At 40.6% G+C, this 22,488-nt stretch overlaps 1 pseudogene across 1 annotated transcript in view; it reads right to left on the bottom strand.

Annotated features, from left to right (window-relative positions):
* LOC309621046 (cytochrome c oxidase subunit 7B, mitochondrial pseudogene) overlaps positions 1–22,488 on the bottom strand; it is a 576,424-nt pseudogene that overhangs the window by 467,632 nt on the left and 86,304 nt on the right. The gene's annotated exons all lie outside the window — the stretch shown is intronic.

Below are 22,488 nucleotides of genomic sequence, written 5' to 3'. Positions count from 1 at the left end.
GTATGGGGTGGGTTCTGGGACTCTGAGGCCCCGCCTTCACTGAGTTAGCAATCGTGCCTGGGCAAATTATCCCCGGGAGGCAAGGTAACTTGCTGCAGTGCTTCCGACCATGATGCCTGCTTTTTCTTCTCACATCAGAATAGCTTGCAGAGGTTTAAATTTAATGGTGGAAAATAAAATACAATGGAAAGTCCTTCTATTTGGATGAGTCATTAGAAGGTTTTAATGGTAGGGAATTCAGAGAGTCCAATCTAGCCTAATAGTTAAGTAACATAATAGTTAGGAATGTGGACTCTCGAGCTAGACTGTCTGTGTTCAAGTCTGGATGCTCCCCTTTGCTAGCTGTGCAACTGTGGGGAAGCTGTTCGGCCTCTCTGTGCCTCATCTGTACTATGAAGATAATAACGGTGCCTATACTCATAGGGTTGTTGTAAGGATTAAGTGAGCTAAAATTTGTAAAGTGTTTAGAATAGCACCTAGCAGACAATGAGAATTATGTAAGTATAAAATGAGTAGGGACTTCCCTGGTGGTCCAATGGGTAAGACTCCGCGCTGCCAATGCAGTGGGCCTGGGTTCGATCCCTAGTCGGGGAACTAAATCCTGCCTGCATGCTGCAACTAAGAGTTTGCATGCTGCAACTAAGAAGTCTGCATGCCGCAACCAGAAAAGATCTTGCGTGCTGCAACTAAGACCCAGCGCAGCCAAAATAAATAAATGAATAAGTAAGCAAACAAAAATGAGTAAATTAATATTTATTCACTCACTCACTGCTAGGCCTTATGTTGTAGATTTCTTTATTGTTGCACCCAACTACACTGAAATGTAGGTATTGTTATTCCCCGTTTATTGATATGGAAATTGAGCCTCAGACAGGTTACAGGCCACACAAGTTGTATGTTTCAGACCAAGATTCAAAATCAAATATGCCGGGACTTCCCTGGTGGCGCAGTGGTTAAGAATCCGCCTGCCAGTGCGGGGGACACGGGTTCGAGCCCTGGTCTGGGAAGATCCCACATGCCGTGGAGCAACTAAGCCCATGCATCACAGCTACTGAGCCTGCGCTCTAGAGCCCGCGAGCCACAACTACTGAAGCCCGCGCGCCTAGAGCCTGTGCTCTGCAACAAGAGAAGCCACCGCAATGAGAAGCCCGTGCACCGCAACGAAGAGTAGCCGCCGCTCGCCGCAACTAGAGGAAGGCTATGCACAGCAGCGAAGACCCAACGTAGCCAAAAATAAATAAATAAATTTATTTAAAAAAAAAAAACAAAACTGACCCTACTCAGTGCAAGCTGTGGGCCCAACTATGTCTTCACTTGGCCCTCTGACCTACTTCTTTTTGTCTAAAGGACATTTCCTCCAAATGAGAGTGTTCAAAGAATAGATAAAGTGAGCCTGTGATACAGGCCATTGCATCCCAATTTCATTTAAACTATAATTCATTATGTTTTTCCTACACTTATTCAAGAACTCATTGTTCATTATTCTTTCATCACTCTGTGATTAGAACAGTTTGTATGCATCCGTTGTACGTTGGCCAGATAATGAAATAATCATTTGTGCATCTACACAGTATTTTACACTTACAGTTCACAGTCTAATTCACTCTATAAAGCCATTTTATCATTCTCTAACAAAGAGGGGAATCTCTAAAGTATCTGGTCAAAGGGGACAGTGCATTTATTTATTTGACAAATATTTATTGGGTACCTACTATGTGCTAGGCACTGGAACAGCAGACAAGAATCCTTATCCTCTTGGAACTTACATGCTAGAGAGGAGAGACAGGCAGTAAATAAAGAAGTAAAATACATAGTGTATAGGAGGGTTAAAAAGTGCTATAGAAAAGATAAACAGAGAAGGGGGGGGAAGAGTGTTTGGCAGGAGATGTGTGTAATTTTAAATAGGATTATTGAGGAATGCCTAGTGATAAAATGGTTTGAACAAAAACTAGAAGGCTGTGAGGGAGGCAATAAACTATGTGGATACTTGGCAAAGAGCTTTCCAGGCAGAGAGAAAAACAAATGCAAAGGCCCTGAGGCAGGAATAAGCTTAAATGTGTTTGAGGAACAATAAACTCCATTCCATTTGTGTGGAATGGAGTGAGAGGAAGAAGCGTAGAAGATAAGGGAATGGAGAAGGGTTTTGTTCAGGTTCTTATAGGCCACTATAGGGCTTTGTCCTTTAGATGTGAGGGGAGCCACTAGAGCAGTGGTCCCCAATCTTTTTGGCACCAGGGACTGGTTTCGTGGAAGACAATTTTTCCACGGACGGGGTTGGGGGGGGGATGGGGGATGGTTTAGGGATGATTCAAGCACATTACGTTTATCGTGCACTTTATTTCTATTATTATTACATCAGCTCCACCTCAGATCACCAGGCATTAGATCCCGGGGGTTGGGGACCCCTGCACTAGAGGAATAAATCCTACACCTGATTATAATCTTACATTTTAACAGAATCACTGTTTGCTGTCTTGAGAATTGACTACAGAGCAGTAAAATCAGGAAGAGGAATTAGGAAGCTACTGCAGTAACCCAGGTGAGATATGATGGTGGCCTGGGCCAAGGTGGTAGCAGCGAGAAGTGATGGCATTCTGTATATATTTTGTAGGTAAGAACTGCGGGATTTGCTAACAGATTGGATGGAGGGCCTGACAGAAAGAGAAGGCAAGGATGACTCCAAGAGTTTAGCCTGAGCCACTGTTAAGTATTGGGTTGCTGTTTACTAAGACAGGAAGACTGATGGAGGAGCTAGTTTTGGTGGAAAAATAAGGAAGTTCTTTTTGGACCTGTTGGTGTGTGAGGTTGTTTGTTCCAGGGCCCAGCGGTGAGGCCAGGTAAGGACCACAGGATTGGAGATATACTAAACGTAGCCAATATTCAATTCATGAATCTCTCAGTTTATTGCACCTAATTAGCACACAACAGAGTTTAGAAAGGGGGTGGGGGTAAGGAACCACTCCAGGGAGAAATCCTGGGAGGAGGTGCTTCCGCGGGAGCAGCGGTCTTGGGTCTCACGGCAAGCACAACAGGTACTCCAGCAGCCGCCCTCTGAACAGCGCTCAGCAGCGTGGAGCTGTGTCCTCCAGCGAGGGGCCTTCAAGTCGCTCGGCACAGTGGCCCCTTTTTAAGGGTAAGAGTTACTCGGGCACAGTAGCCCCTTTTTAAGGGTAAGAGTTACTCGGGGAGGGGGGGTCTTTTTTTTCATTTTTTGTTTATTTTTATTTTTTGTCTTTTTAAAAATTGAAGTATAATTGATTTACAATATTGTGTCAGTTTCAGGTGTACAGCAAAGTGATTCAGTTATATATATATATATATCATTTTCCATTATAGGTTATTACAAGATATTGAATATAGTTTCCTGTATTATACTATTATATTATTCCTTGTTGCTTATCTATTTTATGTATAGTAGTTTGTATCTCTTAATCCCATACTCCTAATTTACCCTTCCCCCCTCCCTTTCTCATTCTGTAACTATAAGTTTTTTCCCTGTATCTGAGTCTCTTTCTGTTTCGTATTCACTAGTTTGTTTTCTTTTTTAGATTCCACATATAAGTGATATCATACAGTATTTGTCTTTGTCTGACTTATTTCACTAAGCATAATACTGTCCAAGTTGTTGCAAATGTTAGAATTTCCCCCCTCCTTTTTTTTTTTTAATGGCTGAGTAGTACTGCATTGTGTATACATACCACATCTTCTTTATCCATTCATCTGTTGATGGACATTTGCTTCCATGTCTTGGCTATTGTAAATAGTGCTGCAATGAACACTGGGTGCATGTATCTTTTTGAATTATGGTTTTCTCTGGATGTACAGCCAGGAGTGGGATTGCTGGATCATATGGTAACCATTTTTAGTTTTTTAAGGGACCTCCATACTGTTCTCCATAGTGGCCGCACCAATTTACATTCCCACCAACACTGTAGGAGGGTTCCCTTTTCTCCACACCCTCTCCAGAATTTATTATTTGTAGACTTTTTGATGACGGCCATTCTGACTGGTATGAGGTGATACCTCATTGTAGTTTTGATTTGCAGTTCTCTAATAATTAGTGATGTTGAGCATCTTTTCATGTGCCTGTTGGTTGTCTGTATGTCTTCTTTGGAGAAATGTCTATTTAGATCTGCCCATTTTTAGATTGGGTTGTTTGCTTTTTTGATATTAAGTTGTATGAGCTGCTTGTGTATTTTGGAAATTAACCCTTTGTCGGGCGCAGCACTTGCAAATATTTCCCACAAGAGGGGGTCGTGACTCTTATCAGTTGCTTCTTCTGTTCCAGTGACGTACATTCCCCAACAAATTTCTTATCTAAAGTAATATTCCTTGTTTATCACTTTAAGACACTGATAGTCCTACAGTGGATGTTTCAAAACTACTATGGCAGTTCACATACTGTGACTCCATTTTGAACTGTTTAAGGTCACTTAAATCCTATAAGTTTCACACAGATGAATAGAAATCATAACATAAATCACATCATAACAAAAGCACCTATTAGACTCTCAGGAAGAGGTGTCTAGTAGGCAATTGGGTATATACGACTGGAGTATAGGGGAGAGATCTGGCCTGGGGAGATGTATAATGGAGTCATCATTGAAGATGGCATTTAAGCCATGAAAGCAAATGAGATCACTACAGGGGTCAAGGTAGATAGAAAAGAGACTCAAGGCCTGAGCCCTGTGCATTCCAAATAAGGGGGAATCAGGAATGAGCAAGGGGTTAGTGCAGCTAGTTGCCGCTGTTTGAAGGTTGCCACCTGCGAATGGACAAAAGCGTTTATGTCTAGAATCTTGGTAAATCTAAGTGATGCTCTAACAAAGACCCTCTAATGGAAGGGAAATAAATGAAAGAAAAGAAGTGAAATAATTCTTTGCATTTAAAACACTAGAATTATACATTGTTTGAACTCAAAGGGACCTTGGAGATCTTCTAGTTCAACTCTTTCAATGTGTACAAGTGGAAACTAAGGTCAAGGTCACAGGGCTGTTAGATACCCAACTAGAACTTAAACCGAAGTCGCTTGGCTTCCTGACACATGCTCTTCAGTGCATAGCTAGTTCCCTCAGGGCACCAGGGATGAGAATATTCCAATAGATGCAAACTTTGAGAGGCAACGAATCAAGATTTCTTCTCAGGGTCAAGAGTTGAGGTAAATAAAAGAATTATTATATCAGAGAGGAATATTACCAATTGGTGTTTCCATTTCTTTTTGATAAATCTGTTTCTAGTCAATTAATTAAAAAGACATATGTTTTGCTCTCTGGATATCACATATTAGTACGTAAAGATAGGCTTAGTTGTTAGAAAAGGTCAGAGCCTGCGTTGCGATGTTATAGTGAGCTACTATCCCCCTCAGAAACTTCGTAATCACTTATTCATCGAGATTTTATGATGTTAAGTGTTTTCTAGGTCACAAGATTAGATGTCATTGTATGCTAAGAAATCGCCCATCAGTGAACGACAATGTCAATTTACGCTTGTTCTTTTTTTTTTTAGTGTGAAAAATGTTAGACATTAACTTTCAGTCCTCTGCTCACACCAAATGACTAGCCTGTGGTCGAAGGAAATCTATTCAATAAATCACCTTTCTCCCTCACATTTGAAACCCTGTAATAATCCATTTGTTCAATGTATATTTGGGCTTATTTTTAGGATTTTTATCATATCCCATTAATTTGTTAGTCTATTCTTACTACAGTAACACAGTTTTTATTACCATATCCTTGTAATTCATTTTAATATCTAGTGCTAGTCACCTCTCATTTCTCTTCTTGTTCAAAATGGTTTTGGCAGTTTCCTCATGATTATTTTCTAGATGAATTCTAGATGAATTTTGGATTTATATATTCAAGTTTCAAAGCGATATATTATATTAGTATATTTGTTGGGATTACATGGAATATTTAGATTAATGTAATTGATTTTTTAAAACTATTTACACCTTCTTATACAAGAATATATATGTCTTTTTCATTTACCGAAGTCTTCTTTTATGGTTATCAGTAGAGTTTTACAATTTTGTTTTTTTTCATATAGGTCTTGTACATATCTTGTTAAGTTTGTGTCAAGGGAATTAATCTTTACTATTACTTTTATAAATGAGATGTGTTTATACATTAAATTTATATTAATATAATTATAAATGTTACTGAATTCTTAACAATTCTAACAATTATGTTATAAATTATCTTCTAATAATTTATCATTTCTCTGAGTTTTTAATGACATATAGTCATTTCATATGCTGATAATAATTTTCCATCTTTCCTTTTTTATATATCTTATTTTTTCTCTCTTTAATGCAATGGCTAATACTTCCAGAACAATGTTAAATAACAGTCAACACAGTGTTTTCCTTGCCTTGTTTTTGATTTTAATGAAAATGTTTCTGTTATTTCAAAATTAACAACCTTTTGTTTGACACAGGGTTAAGGAGGGTATCCATTTATTTCATATTTTATTAAGCATCAATAAATCAGGTATAGAAATATTTTATCATTTATCTGTTTTGGTATTTACTGAGGTAACCACATGCTGAATCATTTTTCCTTTGACTTATTAGACATTGAATAATATTAATTTAATCTTGACTAGTTCTTTCCTTTCTAGGGAAAAAATTCCACTGGTTATATGTGTTACTGTATTAATTCATGTGAAGACGGATTCTATTTGCTAATATTTAGGGGTTTTATATCAATATTCAGAGATGGGATATATCTGCATTTTTCTATTTTGTCTGAATTCTCTGGTTTTGGTATCAGTATTGTCTTTTTCCATTAACCTCTCCCCCACTCAACATGCACAAACACACATACACCTTTTTAAAGTAGATAGTTAATGGATGGTCTATTTTTTTTTCCAAAGCAACCACCTTTCTTTTTTTTTTCCCACACTATAAAATATTTGTTTAATGAACATATGAGTGGGGAAAAGGCTTATGCTTGCCCACTTGGGAAACTGTGGACCAGGTTGCCGAGAGTCTTACGGTATTAAAAGTTGGTGTTCTTTTTTGGTTTTTTTCTTTTTGCTTTTTGACTCCCTTCACCCATTGTCTCCCACCCACACTCTGATTTGTGCTTATTCTTCTGAGAGTTGTTGTGGGAGATGGTTCAGGCTATCTGCCTTCAAGAAAATGAATTTCCCTTGGCAAGTGCAAGCTGGCATCTTATGTAACACAGTAAGCGGGATGGTGCTCTCACCGCCCACCCCCTCCTTAGAGTAGCACGTGATGCTAGACTAGGAAGAGAGCATTGATGTTTAGAAATAGAGTTTTGGCTTAGGTAGGTCCCCGTGTTTAGAGTTCCAGAGCTGAACTGAGCTCAGAAAGGCAATCATATGAGGCCTGGGGTTCCCATATGACTTTTGCCTTCTCCCCGTCTAATGCTGACATAGCCATGAGTAATCCTGACCAATTTTGAAACAGACTGCTGTGAAGGCACTGAATTTTCCCTTTTGGTGGTATCACATTGAGGTGGCCATTGCCTCTTCGTTCCTATCTCCCAGAGAAAGGGACGCATTAGTCTGAATTCCCCAGGGAATTCTTTCTGTGAACTCCTTGTCAGAACTAGGTCCGTCTGAGCCTCTACTGGCCAGTGGTCATCTAGTCAACTGTAACAAACACTGCAATAGGCCAGGTGAGGGCAGCAAAGGGCTGATCATGCAGCAGAATTCATGTCCAGTGTCAAATAATTAGCCCAGAAGGCAGATGCAAAGAGGTCCATGCCTGATGCCACGTCTTTATTAGGAAGGCCAAGGTTGCAAGGGTGAGATGAGAGTGGGAAGGAGTGAAGGATGTTCCAGAGAGAAATGAGGGCAATTCAGAAGCACAAGCAGAGAAGGAAACTATAAGTGCATGGGAGCCAAGCTAAGACCAGGAAAGGTGGGAAGGAATTTTCTGGCACCTATTTTGAGCCAAATACTTTTATCTAATAATAACTACCATTTAGGTAAAAATGAACACCATTTTTCAGTTACTATGTCTTAGATATTGTGCTAGGCTGCTAAATGTTTATACATACATACATACACACATATATATACAAATATATTTTTATGTAGTATTTAAGCTCTGAAATCAATACATGGATGAGGGTAGCTAGAGAAGAGTCTCAAGGCCTGAGACTCAGGCACTCTGTTGTTTAGAACTGAGAAAGAGAACCAGGAAGAAGCCCTAAAAAGGAACTGCTAGTTCCTGAAGTATAAATATATGTATGTTTATAATATATAAAATATATAATGTTTCCTTATATATAATCTAGTGTTATGTATAACATATTTAATTTATAATCCTAAAAAGATACGCAAGGTAGGTGTTATTATCCATTTTTAATAGCTGAGGAAACTGAAATCCAGAGACGTAATTTTCCCAAGCTCACAGTATATGGTTAAGCTGATGCACAAACTCACAATTTTCTGATTCAAAATCAACACTTTCTAAAACATCATATATTGTATGTCTTACAATGTACTTCTATGAATTTATCCATTTCATCTGTATTATCTAATTTGGTGGCATACAATTTTTCATAGTATTCCCTTATAATTCCATTTATTTCTGTAATGTCAGTAGTAAAGTCCTCTCATTGTTGATTTTTGTGTAGTTAGTATTCTCCTTTTTTTCTTGGTCAGTTTAGCTAAAAGTTTGTCAGTTTTGCTAATCTTTCAAATAACTAACTTTCTACTTTGTTGATAGTCTCTATTATTTTTCTATTTCCTTTCATTGGTTTTTGCTTTAATCTTTATTATATTTTTCCTTCTGCTTGCTTTCAATTTAGTTGGTTCTTCTTCTTTTGCTTCCTTAAGGGGAAAGTTTAGGTAATTGATTTGAGATATTTCTTCTTTTTTAATATAGGCCTTTACATCCGTAAAGTTATCACTAAGTACTGCTTTTCCTGTGTCACATAAGTTTTGTTATGTTGTATTTTGGTTTTCATTCATCTCAAAGTATTTTCTAATTTCCCTTGTGATTTTTTTCCTTTGGCCCGTTGGTTGTTAAGGTGAGTGTTGTTTAATTTTCACATATTTGTGAATTTACCAAATTTATTTATCTTATGAACTTCTAACTACATCCCATTGTTGTCTTGTGAAGGTACTTTGTCTAATTTCAATCCCTTTAAATTTATTAAGACTTGATTTAGGGCCTGTGTATGGTCTATCCTGTAGTTAGTTCCACGTGGATTTCAGAATAATATGATTTCTGCTATTTTGGGGTGGAGTGTTCTATAGTTTGTTGTCTAATTGGTTTATAATGTCAACCAAGTCTTCTGCTTCCCTGTTGATCTTTGATCTTCTGTCTAGTTATTCAGTCCATTATTAAAATTATCAAAGTCTCCAGCTGTTAATTTTAAATTGTTTATTTCCCCCTTCCATTTTGTCACTTTTTGCTTCAGGTATTTTGGGATTCTGTTGTTAGGTGTATACACGTTTATAAATGTTATAATTTCTGGAGTGATTTCACCTTTTCTCATTAGAAGATGTTCCTTGTCTCTAGTAACAATTTTTGTCTTAAAGTCTATTTTGTCTTGTATTAAAATAGCCATTCCAGCTCTCTTTGATTACCATTTGCATGGTATATCTTTTTCATTTGTTTTACTTTCAACTTATTTCTGTCTGAATGCAAAGTGTGTGTACTACAGGTAATATATACTGAGATCATTTTTAAAAGCCCTTCTGCTAATCTTTGCCTTTTCATCACAGTGTTTCATTTACAGTAATCCATGCACAATTAATTTAAATATTCATAAGTTAGGGTATATGTTTGTCATTTTAATATTTACTTTCTATGTCTTATAGACTTTTTGTTCTTCTATTCCTCCATTACTGCCACCTTTTGTATTAAGTAGATATTTTCTAGTATATCATTTAAATCCCTTTAATTTCTTTTACAACCTATTTTTTAGTTATTTTCTTAGTGGTTGCCCTGGAGATTACAATTAACCTCTTAACTTATAACAATATAGTTCTGATTAATACCAACTAAATTTCAATAGCATATGATGGGGATTGACTGCTTAATAGGTACAGGGTGTCTTTTGGGGATGATTTTTTTAAAAAGTTTGGAACTCAATAGTGGGGATGGTTGCACAACATTATGAATATACTTAATGCCACTGAATGTATACTTGTAAGTGGCTAAAGTGGTAAATGTATGTTATGTTTGTTTTACTACAACAAAAGAAAAAGAAGAAAAAAGGAGGATAAATTAAGATATTCCCAGATAAACAAAAAGAAAGACTTTGTTGCTAGCAAAGCTGCCCTTACAAGAAACACTACTGGCAGCTCTTCATGCTAAAATTAAAAGATAATCTCCCCACTTGAATCCACATGAAGAAATAAAAGTATCAGTAAAAGTAACTACATAGATAGATGTTAAAGAAAGTATAAAGGTACTTTTTTGTTTGTAACTCTATTTTAATCCTATCAGATTTAGAAGATATCTGTATAAACAAGTAATTATGAATATGTGTTGGATGAACCTCAAAATCAGTAAGCTAAATGAAAGATGTCAGGCACAAAGGTCACATACTGCATGACTCCATTTATAGGAAATGTCTAGAATAGGCAAATCCATACAGACAGAAAGCAGATTGATGGTTGCCAGGGGCTGGGGAAAGGGGGAATGAGAATCAACTGCTTAACAGCTTCTGGATTTCCTTTTGGGGTGATGAAGATATTCTGGAATTACATAGAAGTGGTGGTTGCCGGCTTCCCTGGTGGCGCAGTGGTTGAGAGTCTGCCTGCCAATGCAGGGGACACGGGTTCGAGCCCTGGTCTGGGAAGATCCCACATGCCGTGGAGCAACCGGGCCCGTGAGCCACAACTACTGAGCCTGCGCGTCTGGAGCCTGTGCTCCGCAACAAGAGAGGCCGCGATAGTGAGGGGCCCGCGCACCGCGATGAAGAGTGGCCCCCACTCGCCGCAACTGGAGAAAGCCCTCACACAGAAACGAAGACCCAACACAGCCAAAAATAAACATAATAAATAAATAATAAATAAAAATTAAAAAAAAAATAGGGTACTCAGGATTTACAAATGTAGAATTTAATCACGGGGGGAGCCTTTAAGGTTTTACGATAGTGAATGCACTTACGTGTCTGTCATACGCTGCCTTGTAACGCGGGATGGCATTTTATTTTACAGAGGAATTGTGTGTTTGGTATCATTTGAATCCATTAAATGTAGTTCCTGCCTGGTCCTTTTCACAAGCTTTGGGTAAAAAGAAAGCCGTGTGTTACCTTCAATTCACAAATAAGGAAACGAGTTTTCTAATCGATAGATTTGTGGTATTTTCAGCGTAAAAATACACACCTGGACAATCTGAGTGGCCACGACCTTGTTTTAGGACAGTGAATGCTCAGAAGTGCTCGGCACTGACCGCGGCTGAGCGGCATTTGGGAATTCATCTCCTGTTATGTTGAATATGAGGTTATTCAGTAAAACTCTGTCCCTAGCCTTTGGCATATATTTCCTTTGAAAAGTGTGAGACATTTCAAGGTATAAATCAAGAAACTAGAGGGGAGATGGAGGGCTTTGTGTTTCCCAGCAGCGAAGTCCTGTTGCGTAGGTTTGAATTTTATTTTACAGGCTCGTCGTGCGTTTAACATAATAATAATTAAAAAATTTAGGTCTAGGTCCTCTTTCCCAGGTGTTATTCCACAGGGGGGAAAGTGATTTGTGCAGTTTATTTATAAGCAAGAAGGCCAGCAGGGTTGGGTACCAGGTTAGTCAGGACAGAAAATGGCGGGAATTGGGGCTCCTCCCCCACGCGCTGCTGACCCCGCCCCTTTGCTCACGCGCAGGGGCGGAGGTTTGTGAGGTTAAAGGTCCGGCCCAGGCAGGCTTCTGAAATAGGTAGTGGTCGCCGATCTACGTTAGTGCTTCCGTTACGAGACATCTAACTTGTATTCGCGGGGAGAATTGAATGAAAGGAAAACCCTTGTTTCTCTCAAAAACCTGAGGACCGAACTCACTGAGAGGAACCCGATTCTCGCTTTGAGGTAAAATGGTGCTGGTGTTGAATTTGTCTGGTTTGTTCTTGATTTCTACTTGAATTATGTATATTGTTCAGTATCTCAGTGACTTTATTGGTGGAACACTAGTGATCTCCAAATATTCTCTTCCTGTATTATGTTTAGAAATCAGAAAGATGGGCTGTTGGTAGGATCGAAAGCTGCCTCTGCCTTGGTTACTATGAGGTACCGAGGTTTTAGGCATTGGGACATTAAGTAGCCTCACAAATACTACCGTTTCAAGCCCTAAACCTTGAAAATTTTTTAACTGTGGTTTTTAGGTCCAGGGGTCAGGCTTGAAGGCATCTTTATTGCGTCCACTTTGCTCATGGGATTCTTAGAGGGGAGGATATTTTCCAGAGATCACGTCCGCAAAAGCCAATATTAGCAACTGTCGAATTTCTTTTATTGTTACTGCCTTGAAGGATCTATTCTCAGTTTCAGACAGTAGCAATGTTATGTAATGGTTGGGGTTATTCATAAAAGTACCCTAAAGGATACTAGCTGCTTTTTGAGGTCTGTGATTCTCTAACTTACTGTGTTACTGGTTACTCACACCAATACCCCGTGAAATGTTGTTGTGGAATCTGGTGAACAGTTCAGCCTCCCATTTCAAAGGTTTATTACCCGTAATCCTGGCTGAGTCTTCAGCTATGGTATTGACTAGAATAAACAGATTTGTTCGAGACTCCCTCTCATAGAAGTTAAGGGACATTGCCTTTTAGCCTAATATTTCCTACTTTCCCTGTGGTGTTTGATTAAAGCAGGATGAACCATGGTTCATTTTGAAGGGGCAGTCAGACCTCTGAAGCAGCAGTCTCATCTGATCTGGTAGCCACAAGATGAGTGCAGTCCCTGTCTTATATCTTTCACTCTGCGTGATTGGGAACCCTGCCCCCTCCCCCCAGCCATTTCCAAAAGTTCCTCTGGATAAGGAGGAAAAAAGAGGATGTTTGCCTCAGCCACTCAGCTAAGTAAGTTTCCAAGTTAAGTAACTTTCCCACTGTGGTGCTAAGCTGTCCACCCTCATTAAGTCTCCTGGCAGATTTGTTCAGCCATCACCTCTTTCAGGTCCTGCTGTGGAAGAGTCCAGTAATGATCAGTCTGTGGGCTTGTAACATGAAGAAGGAGGAACCGGAACCAGTAGTGAGAACCAGCCAGATGAATAAGTGCATCTCTGTGTAGAGTTGTAGTGTGAGGTGAAGGGTGTCGGGCAGAGGGCAACTCTGCTGTCTCCTGTTTCATTAAACACGGTGTTGAACCCCTTCCCTGCGTCTCTAGAAATGGAAACTACCAGCAGCGGCAGGGTCACTTCCGGCACTGCTGACTAGCTCTATGGTGGAGACCCTGTTTGTACAACCAGTTCCTTTAATTAAGCAGGAGAATCTTTTCCCCCAGACTTATTTGTATTCCTCTGTACACTGTGGGTGCCACTGTTAGAGACATTGGCATAATCAGACTGTTCTTCTGATTTCAAAGAAACCTCACTTCGCCTTTTTAACACCAAAGTTTTGATCTTTCTTTTTATTCTTTTTGGAAAGCCAGTAGCAAACAGCAGAGGGGTGGAATGCACTAGATTGTAGAAAACAAACTTCGGGAGTCAAAGGAGTTCGGGGTGCTGCTTAGATTCCTTTGTTTCAGCAGGTATGAGAATGTGGATCTGAATGTAATTTTAGAGCTCAGCTCTGTCTATGGAAAAGGGAGAGAGATGAGATTCATGGACCAAATGGGAAGCAGGGAATGGTAATCTGCCAGCCTACCTACCCTCCCTGTGGCATTTATTTGGTAGGGATCCTGAAGGCATAGGCCAGGAATTAAATTAATATGTAGGTCATACTCCTCCAAATCTTTACCGCTCCATACCTTGTTGGCCGTTTTCCTGATCTGCAGACATTGCTGGGACCACATACCATATTTAATACACAGAAAGCCTCCAGTCTCTGAGTCTGAGAGACACTCAGAGTTCATTTTCACTCTAAGGCAAGTCTGGTAGCTCAGCTGGCTTCTGACGTATTATTTCAACACTTTGTGCCACTGTTAAAAATTTTCAGTGAATTCAGGTACTGGAAGCTGGGGGCAAGGTTTGAGATTTGCATGCTTAAGGGTCCCTGACCCCTGTTGTTTCCTGTTCCATTACACAGTGGGATGAATGGGTTTGGGTGAGGCGATCATGGCAAAAAGTGCTAATGTTGATTGGGTTACATTTAACGCTCCTGTATAATAAATGCTCTCTCTTGTTCCTGTCCGGGTCGTAGTCTCTGTCAATACAAGCGTCCAAACCACAAGACTTGATTGGTAAGAATTCCCCATTTGGTGCTGTTTCACCCAGATTGCTATCTGATATGTTACTTTTTTTTTTTTTAATTATTTATTTATTTATGGCTGTGTTGAGTCTTCGTTTCTGTGGGAGGGCTTTCTCTAGTTGAGGCAAGCGGGGGCCACTCTTCATCACGGTGCGCGGGCCTCTCACTATCGCGGCCTCGCTTGTTGCGGAGCACAGGCTCCAGACGCGCAGGCTCAGTAGTTGTGGCTCACGGGCCTAGTTGCTCCGCGGCATGTGGGATCTTCCCAGACCAGGGCTCGAACCCGTGTCCCCTGCATTGGCAGGCGGACTCTCAACCACTGCGCCACCAGGGAAGCCCTGATATGTTTCTTTAAAACATGTAGAGGTCCTGTGTGTGAACTTGATTTCACCTTTGCTAACTGTCAATTTTCTGGCAAGGTATGTAGTAACTGGGTCAGGATTCCTTTCTGATGCGTGATGAGATTTCCTATTAATTTGGGATTGAAGCTTTCAGAATACGGGCATACCCAATCTCAGCGTGGGGCATCTTCTAACCACAGTTTACACGTTAGGAGTCGTCGCTCACTCTGGCGTACGTTTTGGAATGTGGTCTTCCCCTGCGGCCATGTGACAGTAAGTCTTATGAGTCGCACTTACTATAATCATCTGTAGAGCAAATGCCTGCGTGAGGCAGCTCGAATGCTTGGTGCTTTATAACTTGCCACTTGGGTTGCTTTGAAGTCAGTCAGATCACAGTTCCAACCTGATTCCACCGGTAACTGTCTATCCTTAATTCCTAACTAACTTTTTGAGTCTCAGTTTCCTTATCTGCAAAACAGGAATCATACTTTGCTGTCAGGAATGTTGTGAGAATTAAATGTGATCACCTTTGTAATGCACCCAGGACACAGGAGATACTCAAGGAATGAGCCCCCCACTCCCCAACTTCCTGAACGCATGCATTGCTTGGTTTACCACCCTCCCTCTCCCCTTCCTTTAGTTATTTTCTTTCCTTTCTCAGGTACAGCACATTCCTCATAGGTTACACTGGCTTCTCTTTGGAAACCACACCTCTGTGATCTTGCTATGAAGCAAGAGGTGGCCCAGGGACTCAGAAGTTTCCTTGTTCTGAGCCCAGGTTCTGTCTCTGCTAACTTGGACACCTTATACCGAGGCTGACATGGCTCAGCACCCAGTGGGATTCTAGGATTTGTCAAGCTATGCTGGCTGGAGGGTGCCTGTTAACTGTCAGTCCTAGAAAGTTCTCCTCCATTTCCTTGCCTATAACAAGTCACTTCTGATCTGTGATTAGTTCATTTAAGATGAGGTAAAAACATTGACAATGTGAAAGATGGGGGAAAATGCTAAATATAAATATGCACTATCCTAAGATGTTCTCAAGGAGACTTTTAACCTTTAGTCTCAAAAGAACTTCTAAAGATTACCCACCCAAGGTCCAAATATCCACATTTCTTTCTGATTAGAAACTAAAGTGTCCAGCTGTTACATAGCACATTGACATTTCAAGACCTTTGATGTTTCCCTGTAATTGGTTGAATTGCTTTAAGGCCCTGGATGGCAAGGATCATTGTTATTTCCCATTAAGTGAAAAACTGAGGCTAGAAGTATTTAGACAAAGCTTTACCCAAAACCACGTAGGGGACTTCCCTGGGGGTTCAGAGGTTAAGGATCCATCTTGCAATGCAAGGGATGCCAGTTCCATCCCTGGTCCGAGAACTAAGATCCCACATGCCACGGGGCAGCCAAGCCCATGTGCCACAGCTAGAGAGCCTATGCGCTCCGGAGCCTATGCGCCACAACTCGAGAGGAGCCGGTGCTGCGCAACGAAAGATCCCATGTGGCATTTAAATGTTGCGTGGTTGATGCAGGATTTATTGCCTGTCTGACTTCAATAATAACATTTGTAGGAATGGTGAGAAGATCATGATCCTTATAGGAAGAGTTGCAGGTCATTTGTATATCTTGATGCAGACTAATGATAGGTCTGGCCCATGAGAATAAAAACACAAGTGAGAGAGAGGCTTTCTCTGTCCTGTTCATATTTGCATTCCAAGTGTCTGGAATTGATTCTAGGAATAAACTGCCTCCTAGTGAAGGACCTGAGGTCTAGGTGAGATGTCAAAAGGGACAAGAGACATTGCTGTCTGTCTATGTGTAGACATACACTTTAAGAAGTTCTGTCCAAAGTCTAGAAGGAGCCGATGAGGTTGCCGCACTGTGGCTGGATCAGGCAGAATCTGCAGGTAACTCTAGTAGGATACTGCATTAGGACTCTAGATAGCCACGAGGGCCTCAGGAGAGCCTCGTAACTGCTAGATGCCCAAAGAGCAGACCTGTGAGCTTCTGCTAGAGTTCTTCTTCCAGAGTCAAGCATGGAGGTTCTGCTCTCCTTGCTTGGGTCTTTCTCTAGCTGATGATGCAGCGTTTAATGTCTAGGGACGGATTTCCCTAGAGGAAGCAGGGAAAGAGATGCCAGCTAGAAACATGCTGGCAGGAGAGTAAAGAGAGAAGAATGATTGTTCATAGTGCACAAAGGTACATGAGTAGCTTGCTGGTCAGGGAGTAACGTTTCTAAATTTGATCTCTTCTCAACAGATCCAGTTTCACTGTTTCCACCTGAAGGGATAAAGGCCTGCCTCTCTCAAGACACTTGTGAAGGTGAGGACATATTAGAGTCACAGAAGAGAAGCATTTTTAATAATATATCATTTTGATTCACAAAATAAGCAAAATGGCTGCAGGTAAAGGTGTTCACAGCTTGCATGAGTGTTAATTAGAAACAGTTAGAAGCCTTGGCTGTGAGAGGCACTTGTTTAATTTAAATATCTATGCAAAGAGACTGCTCCTTATCAGTTAAAGCCATGGCTGGCACCCAGCCATCAGGAAACCCCAAAACCCATCTGTTCCCTTGGACTTTTGACCAAAACAGTCACTCCCACACATGTAGTTAGTGTGAGTGTAGGTCATTCGGGTACTTGAACCCAGTGGGAATTTTGATTCCTCATTTAAGCAAAAAACACTTTCCAGCTACCTATTTCAGCATCTCTCATTTTTGGCCAACCTATAAACCTATTTTCTCCATGTGTGCATGTAGTTAGGTTGGAAATGTCAAGGGACCACAGGGGGATGTTTATGAAATTCCATAAAAATATGCTTTCACAAAGCTGAGGTTTATTGGTATTCTAGAGGGGCTAGCTGGTAATGACTTCTTTTCCATTGGAGTCTGCTCCTCGCCCCCGCCCCCTCACCTTGAACTTTTGCTTGCATCTGGCAATCAGTTTTGTCTAATTTCCAAATGTTGCTTGTCGGTGGTTTGGCTGGATTCATACCCAGAACGGAAGGTAACTTGGTGCATCTTAATGACATAGATATTATCCTTATCCTGAAAGCTTTTTTTCCTCCCTTCCTGTTATTTTGTTTTGTAATTTCTCAGCAGAATCAAGAGATATATGATAATTTCATTAAAATGAGAGGTTCTCTTAACAGTACAATGATCCTACTGTCTCATTTCATGATAAACTCTACTCATCATATGTAGGCATTTGTGGGAATTCATATTTTTCATGGAGTTCTAATGAGTCAAAAGTGATCCAGAAAAGACTGTCCATTGGTCACTGACTGTCCAGCTATGGGGCTGACATGCATTTCCTGCAATCTGTCCGTGCAGAAACTGGGTGCACAAACCAGTCATGAAATAGAAGTTCGTGTTTTTTAGGAATTTGTATCAAACTTATACCAGTACGACATTTAAAGAATAAAATAATTCCATGAGGTTTACTCATCAAAATAGTACTTCTCCCAACCTACCACCATTCCCCCATTTCCTGCTCACCATGTTTATCCAGAAGTGACACATGTGATTTTGCAATTATAGAAAAACTGGTGCTGAAAACTGCTCAAAAAATCATGAGAGCGCTAAAAGGATTTAAGATGGGGTTCTTTGGCCACTTTTTGTCTGTCTTTCTAAAGGGAGAAGAATTACAGAGGATAAATCCTCAGAAAGGGAATCAGGAGAAGGGGGAATGACAAATAGGAAATGGTCTCTTACCTTCAGGGGCCTACAGCCCAGCCCAGAGGGCTGTTAACAGCAGCACTGTGTAGAGCTGCTCCTCAGGATGAGGATAAAGCAGACAGAAGGACAAGGGCTTCTGGTGTGAAAGGTGTCATGGGCATTGTGTGTTCAGGGGGTGTCTCCTGCCCCCTTCCCCCTTCCCATTACTCCCTTTGCTTCAGCATCTCCCCGACTGGAAAGTAACCTAAGGGGTATCACAGATCCGGGAGTTTTATTACTATGGTCTGAGATGTAGCCAGCGAATATAGAAGGTGATGCATGTATCAGGAGGCAAAACTGTGACTTACTGTAAATACCACTTTTTCCTACACGTTTTAGCTTCAGAATATTGTCATTCAAAAGAAATGTCTGGCACTGTTGTCACTTGATTTTTTAAACTTTCATTGTGTCTTCCCGTCTTCTGCCTTGTGGTTTGATTCAACTAATCAAAGTAATGGCTAAAGATGATTTCTAGTGGACAAAGATATCACTGTAGATGAGACTTTAAATTTTAGTATCCTCGAAGGCAATCTCAGTTTGAGATGCAACAACTGCTGTAAATGCTTCATTTAGATATGTATGCCATCTATGGCCTATTTTTTATTTTTATTTATTTATTTATTTATTTATTTATTTATTTATTTGACATCTTTATTGGAGTGTAATTGCTTTACAATGTTGTGTTAGTTGCTGCTGTATATTGAATTTCTTTATTTTTTTTTTTTACCACCAACACAGGTATTTTCTTTCTTAATGTACATATTTAAAATTTATAAAATGAAGAAAGGAATGTGAGATGAAAATAATCTCCATCCCACCTTCTAGAGATAACCATGGTTGAGAGTTCACTTTCTCACTTTCCAGTCATTTGTCTTAAACATGGATAAGTATTATTATTTTTCTGCAAAAATAGGATCATACTGTAGGTGGTGTTTTGCAGCCAATTTTTTTTTTAACATCTTTATTGGAGTATAATTGCTTTACAATGGTGTGTTAGTTTCTGCTTTATAACAAAGTGAATCAGTTATACATATACATATATCCCCATATCTCTTCCCTCTTGCGTCTCCCTCCCTCCCACCCTCCCTATCCCACCCCTCTAGGTGGTCACAAAGCACCGAGCTGATCTCCCTGTGCTACGCGGCTGCTTCCCACGAGCTATCTATTTTACATTTGGTAGTGTATATATGTCAATGCTGCTTTCTCACTTCGTCCCAGCTTACCCTTCCCCCTCCCCGTGTCCTCAAGTCCATTCTCTACGTCTGTGTCTTTATTCCTGTCCTGCCCCTAGGTTCATCAGAACCATTTTTTAAATTTTAGATTCCATATATGTGTGTCAGCATATGGTATTTGTTTTTCTCTTTCTGACTTCACTCTGTATGACAGACTCTGGGTCCATCCACCTCACTACAAATAACTCAATTTCATTTCTTTTTATGTCTGAGTAATATTCCATTGTATATATGCGCCACATCTTCTTTATCCATTCATCTGTTGATGGACACTTAGGTTGCTTCCATATCCGGGTTATTGTAAGTAGTACTACAGTGAACATTGTGGTACAGGACTCTTTTGAATTATGGTTTTCTCTGGGTATATGCCCAGTAGTGGGATTGCTGGGTTGTATGGTAGTTCTGTTTTTAGTTTTTTGAGGAACCTCCATACTGTTCTTCATAGTGGCTGTATCAATTTACATTCCCACCAACACTGCAAGAGGGTTCTCTTTTCTCCACACCCTCTCCAGCATTTATTGTTTGTAGATTTTTTGATGATGGCCGTTCTGACCAGCGTGAGGTGATACCTACTGTAGTTTTGATTTGCATTTCTCTAATGATTAGTGATGTGGGCATCCTTTCATGTGTTTGTTGGCAATCTGTATATCTTATTTGGAGAAATGTCTGTTTAGGTCTTCTGCCCATTTTTGGATTGGGTTGTTTGTGTTTTTGATATTGAGCTGCATGAGCTGCTTGTATATTTTGGAGATTAATCCTTTGTCAGTTGCTTCATTTGCAAATATTTTCTCCCATTCTGAGGGTTGTCTTTTCGTCTTGTTTATGGTTTCCTTTGCTGTGCAAAAGCTCTTAAGTTTCATTAGGTTCCATTTGTTTATTTTTGTTTTTATTTCTATTTCTCTAGGAGGTGGGGCAAAAAGGATCTTGCTGTGATTTATGTCACAGAGTGTTCTGCCTATGTTTTCCTCTAAGAGTTTGATAGTGTCTGGCCTTACATTTAGGTCTTTAATCCATTTTGAGTTTATTTTTGTGTATGGTGTTAGGGAGTGTTCTAATTTCATTCTTTTACATGTAGTTGTCCAGTTTTTCCAGCACCACTTATTGAAGAGGCTGTCTTTTCTCCACTGTATATTCTTGCCTCCTTTATCAAAGATAAGGTGACCATATGTACATGGGTTTATCCCTGGGCTTTCTATCCTGTTCCATTGATCTATATGTCTGTTTTTGTGCCAGTACCATACTGTCTTGATTACTGTAGCTTTGTAGTATAGTCTGAAGTCAGGGAGCCTGGTTCCTCGAGCTCCGTTTTTCTTTCTCAAGATTGCTTTGGCTGTGGGGGGTCTTTTGTGTTTCCATACAAATTCTTGGTGGCTGCAGCAGCAGCCTTAGCGTCTCATGACCGTCTCTAGTTTCCCCGCTGATAGCCACAGCTCGCGCCCATCTCTGGAGCTTGTTTCGGCAGTGCTCTGAATCCCCTCTCCTCGCACACCCCGAAACAATGGTCTCTTGCCTCTTCAGCAGGTCCAGACTTTTTCCCGGACTCCCTCCCGGCTAGCCGTGGCGCACTAGCCCCCTTCAGGCTGTGTTCACGCAGCCCACCCCAGTCCTCTCCCTGGGATCCGACCTCCGAAGCCGGAGCCTCAGCTCCCAGCCCCCACTCACTCCAGCGGGTGAGCAGACAAGCCTCTCGGGGTGGTGAGTGCTGGTCGGCACCGATCCTCTGTGCGGGAATCTCTCCGCTTTGCCCTCTGCACCCCTGTTGCTGCGCTCTCCTCCATGGCTCTGTAGCTTCCCCCCGGCCCACCCCCTCTCTCCAACAGTGAAGGGCCTTCCTAGTGTGTGGAAACTTTTCCTCCTTCACAGCTCCCTCCCGGAGGTGCAGATCCCGTCCCTATTCTTTTGTCTCTGTTTTTTCTTTTCTCTTTTGCCCTACCCAGGTACATGGGGAGTTTCTTGCCTTTTGGGAAGTCTGAGGTCTTCTGCCAGCGTTCAGTAGGTGTTCTGTAGGAGTTGTTCCACATGTAGATGTATTTCTGATGTATTTGTGGGGAGGAAGGTGATCTCCACATCTTAACTCCTCCGCCATCTTGAAGGTCCCCCCTCTGGTCTATTTTTTAAACACTTCGGTAAAGAACCGGTAGCTCCATGCTTTTAACACTGTCATCTTACTTGGTCTATTATTAAAGTGACAGAAGAACTGATTGCTCTTGATACATGAGGAAAGGATGGTAGTTATCAATTATCATCTTTTTATCATCCAGAGCCTGAGAATGGTTCCTTTCAGCTCTGAAAAGTTATTGTACTCCCCAAAATACAGAAGAGTATTTGGACTCCAGTGTAGGTGTTTTTAGATACTAATTTCTTAGTGGTAGTTTCTCAACCTGGGAAAATGATAGCTCAAAGTCTTAGGCATATAAACAAATGTCATGAGTGCACAGGAGACAAAGAAAATTAGGCAGTGTGGAAACAAGTGAAGGGAAAGTGTGTGAACTGGGAAGTACTCAATAGGCAATTCACAGTCAGACCATTTGTAAGGAGACCATCATCTAAGAACCTTTCAGTTCTCAGAATTAGTTTATATATTTGATTCCTTTCTTTCCAAAACACCTTGAGCCCAGTGGAAAATGAGTAGTCTGGAAATGGATTGGTTTGTCTATGCAGACCTGCAGTAACATGGGAAGAGCATTTATGAATTGCAGAGATTTAAGGGTCCCTGATACAATGCTCCAAATATGTATAAGGAAGAAGAAGATACCAGTGCCCATTTTGAGTATAAGAGAGAGAACTGCCCTTTTGGCAAAGGTGAGAAACTGGTGATGGAGATGGCTCTTTATTTACCATTTTCTCTGAATTCTGTATTTCTGAGTTGGTGTAGGCTTTGCT

This window comes from Balaenoptera borealis, assembly GCF_965194805.1.
Source record: "Balaenoptera borealis genome assembly, chromosome: X".
In the NCBI taxonomy this organism is placed as follows: Eukaryota; Metazoa; Chordata; class Mammalia; order Artiodactyla; family Balaenopteridae; genus Balaenoptera; species Balaenoptera borealis.
This window is presented reverse-complemented; position numbering and strand designations above follow the sequence as displayed.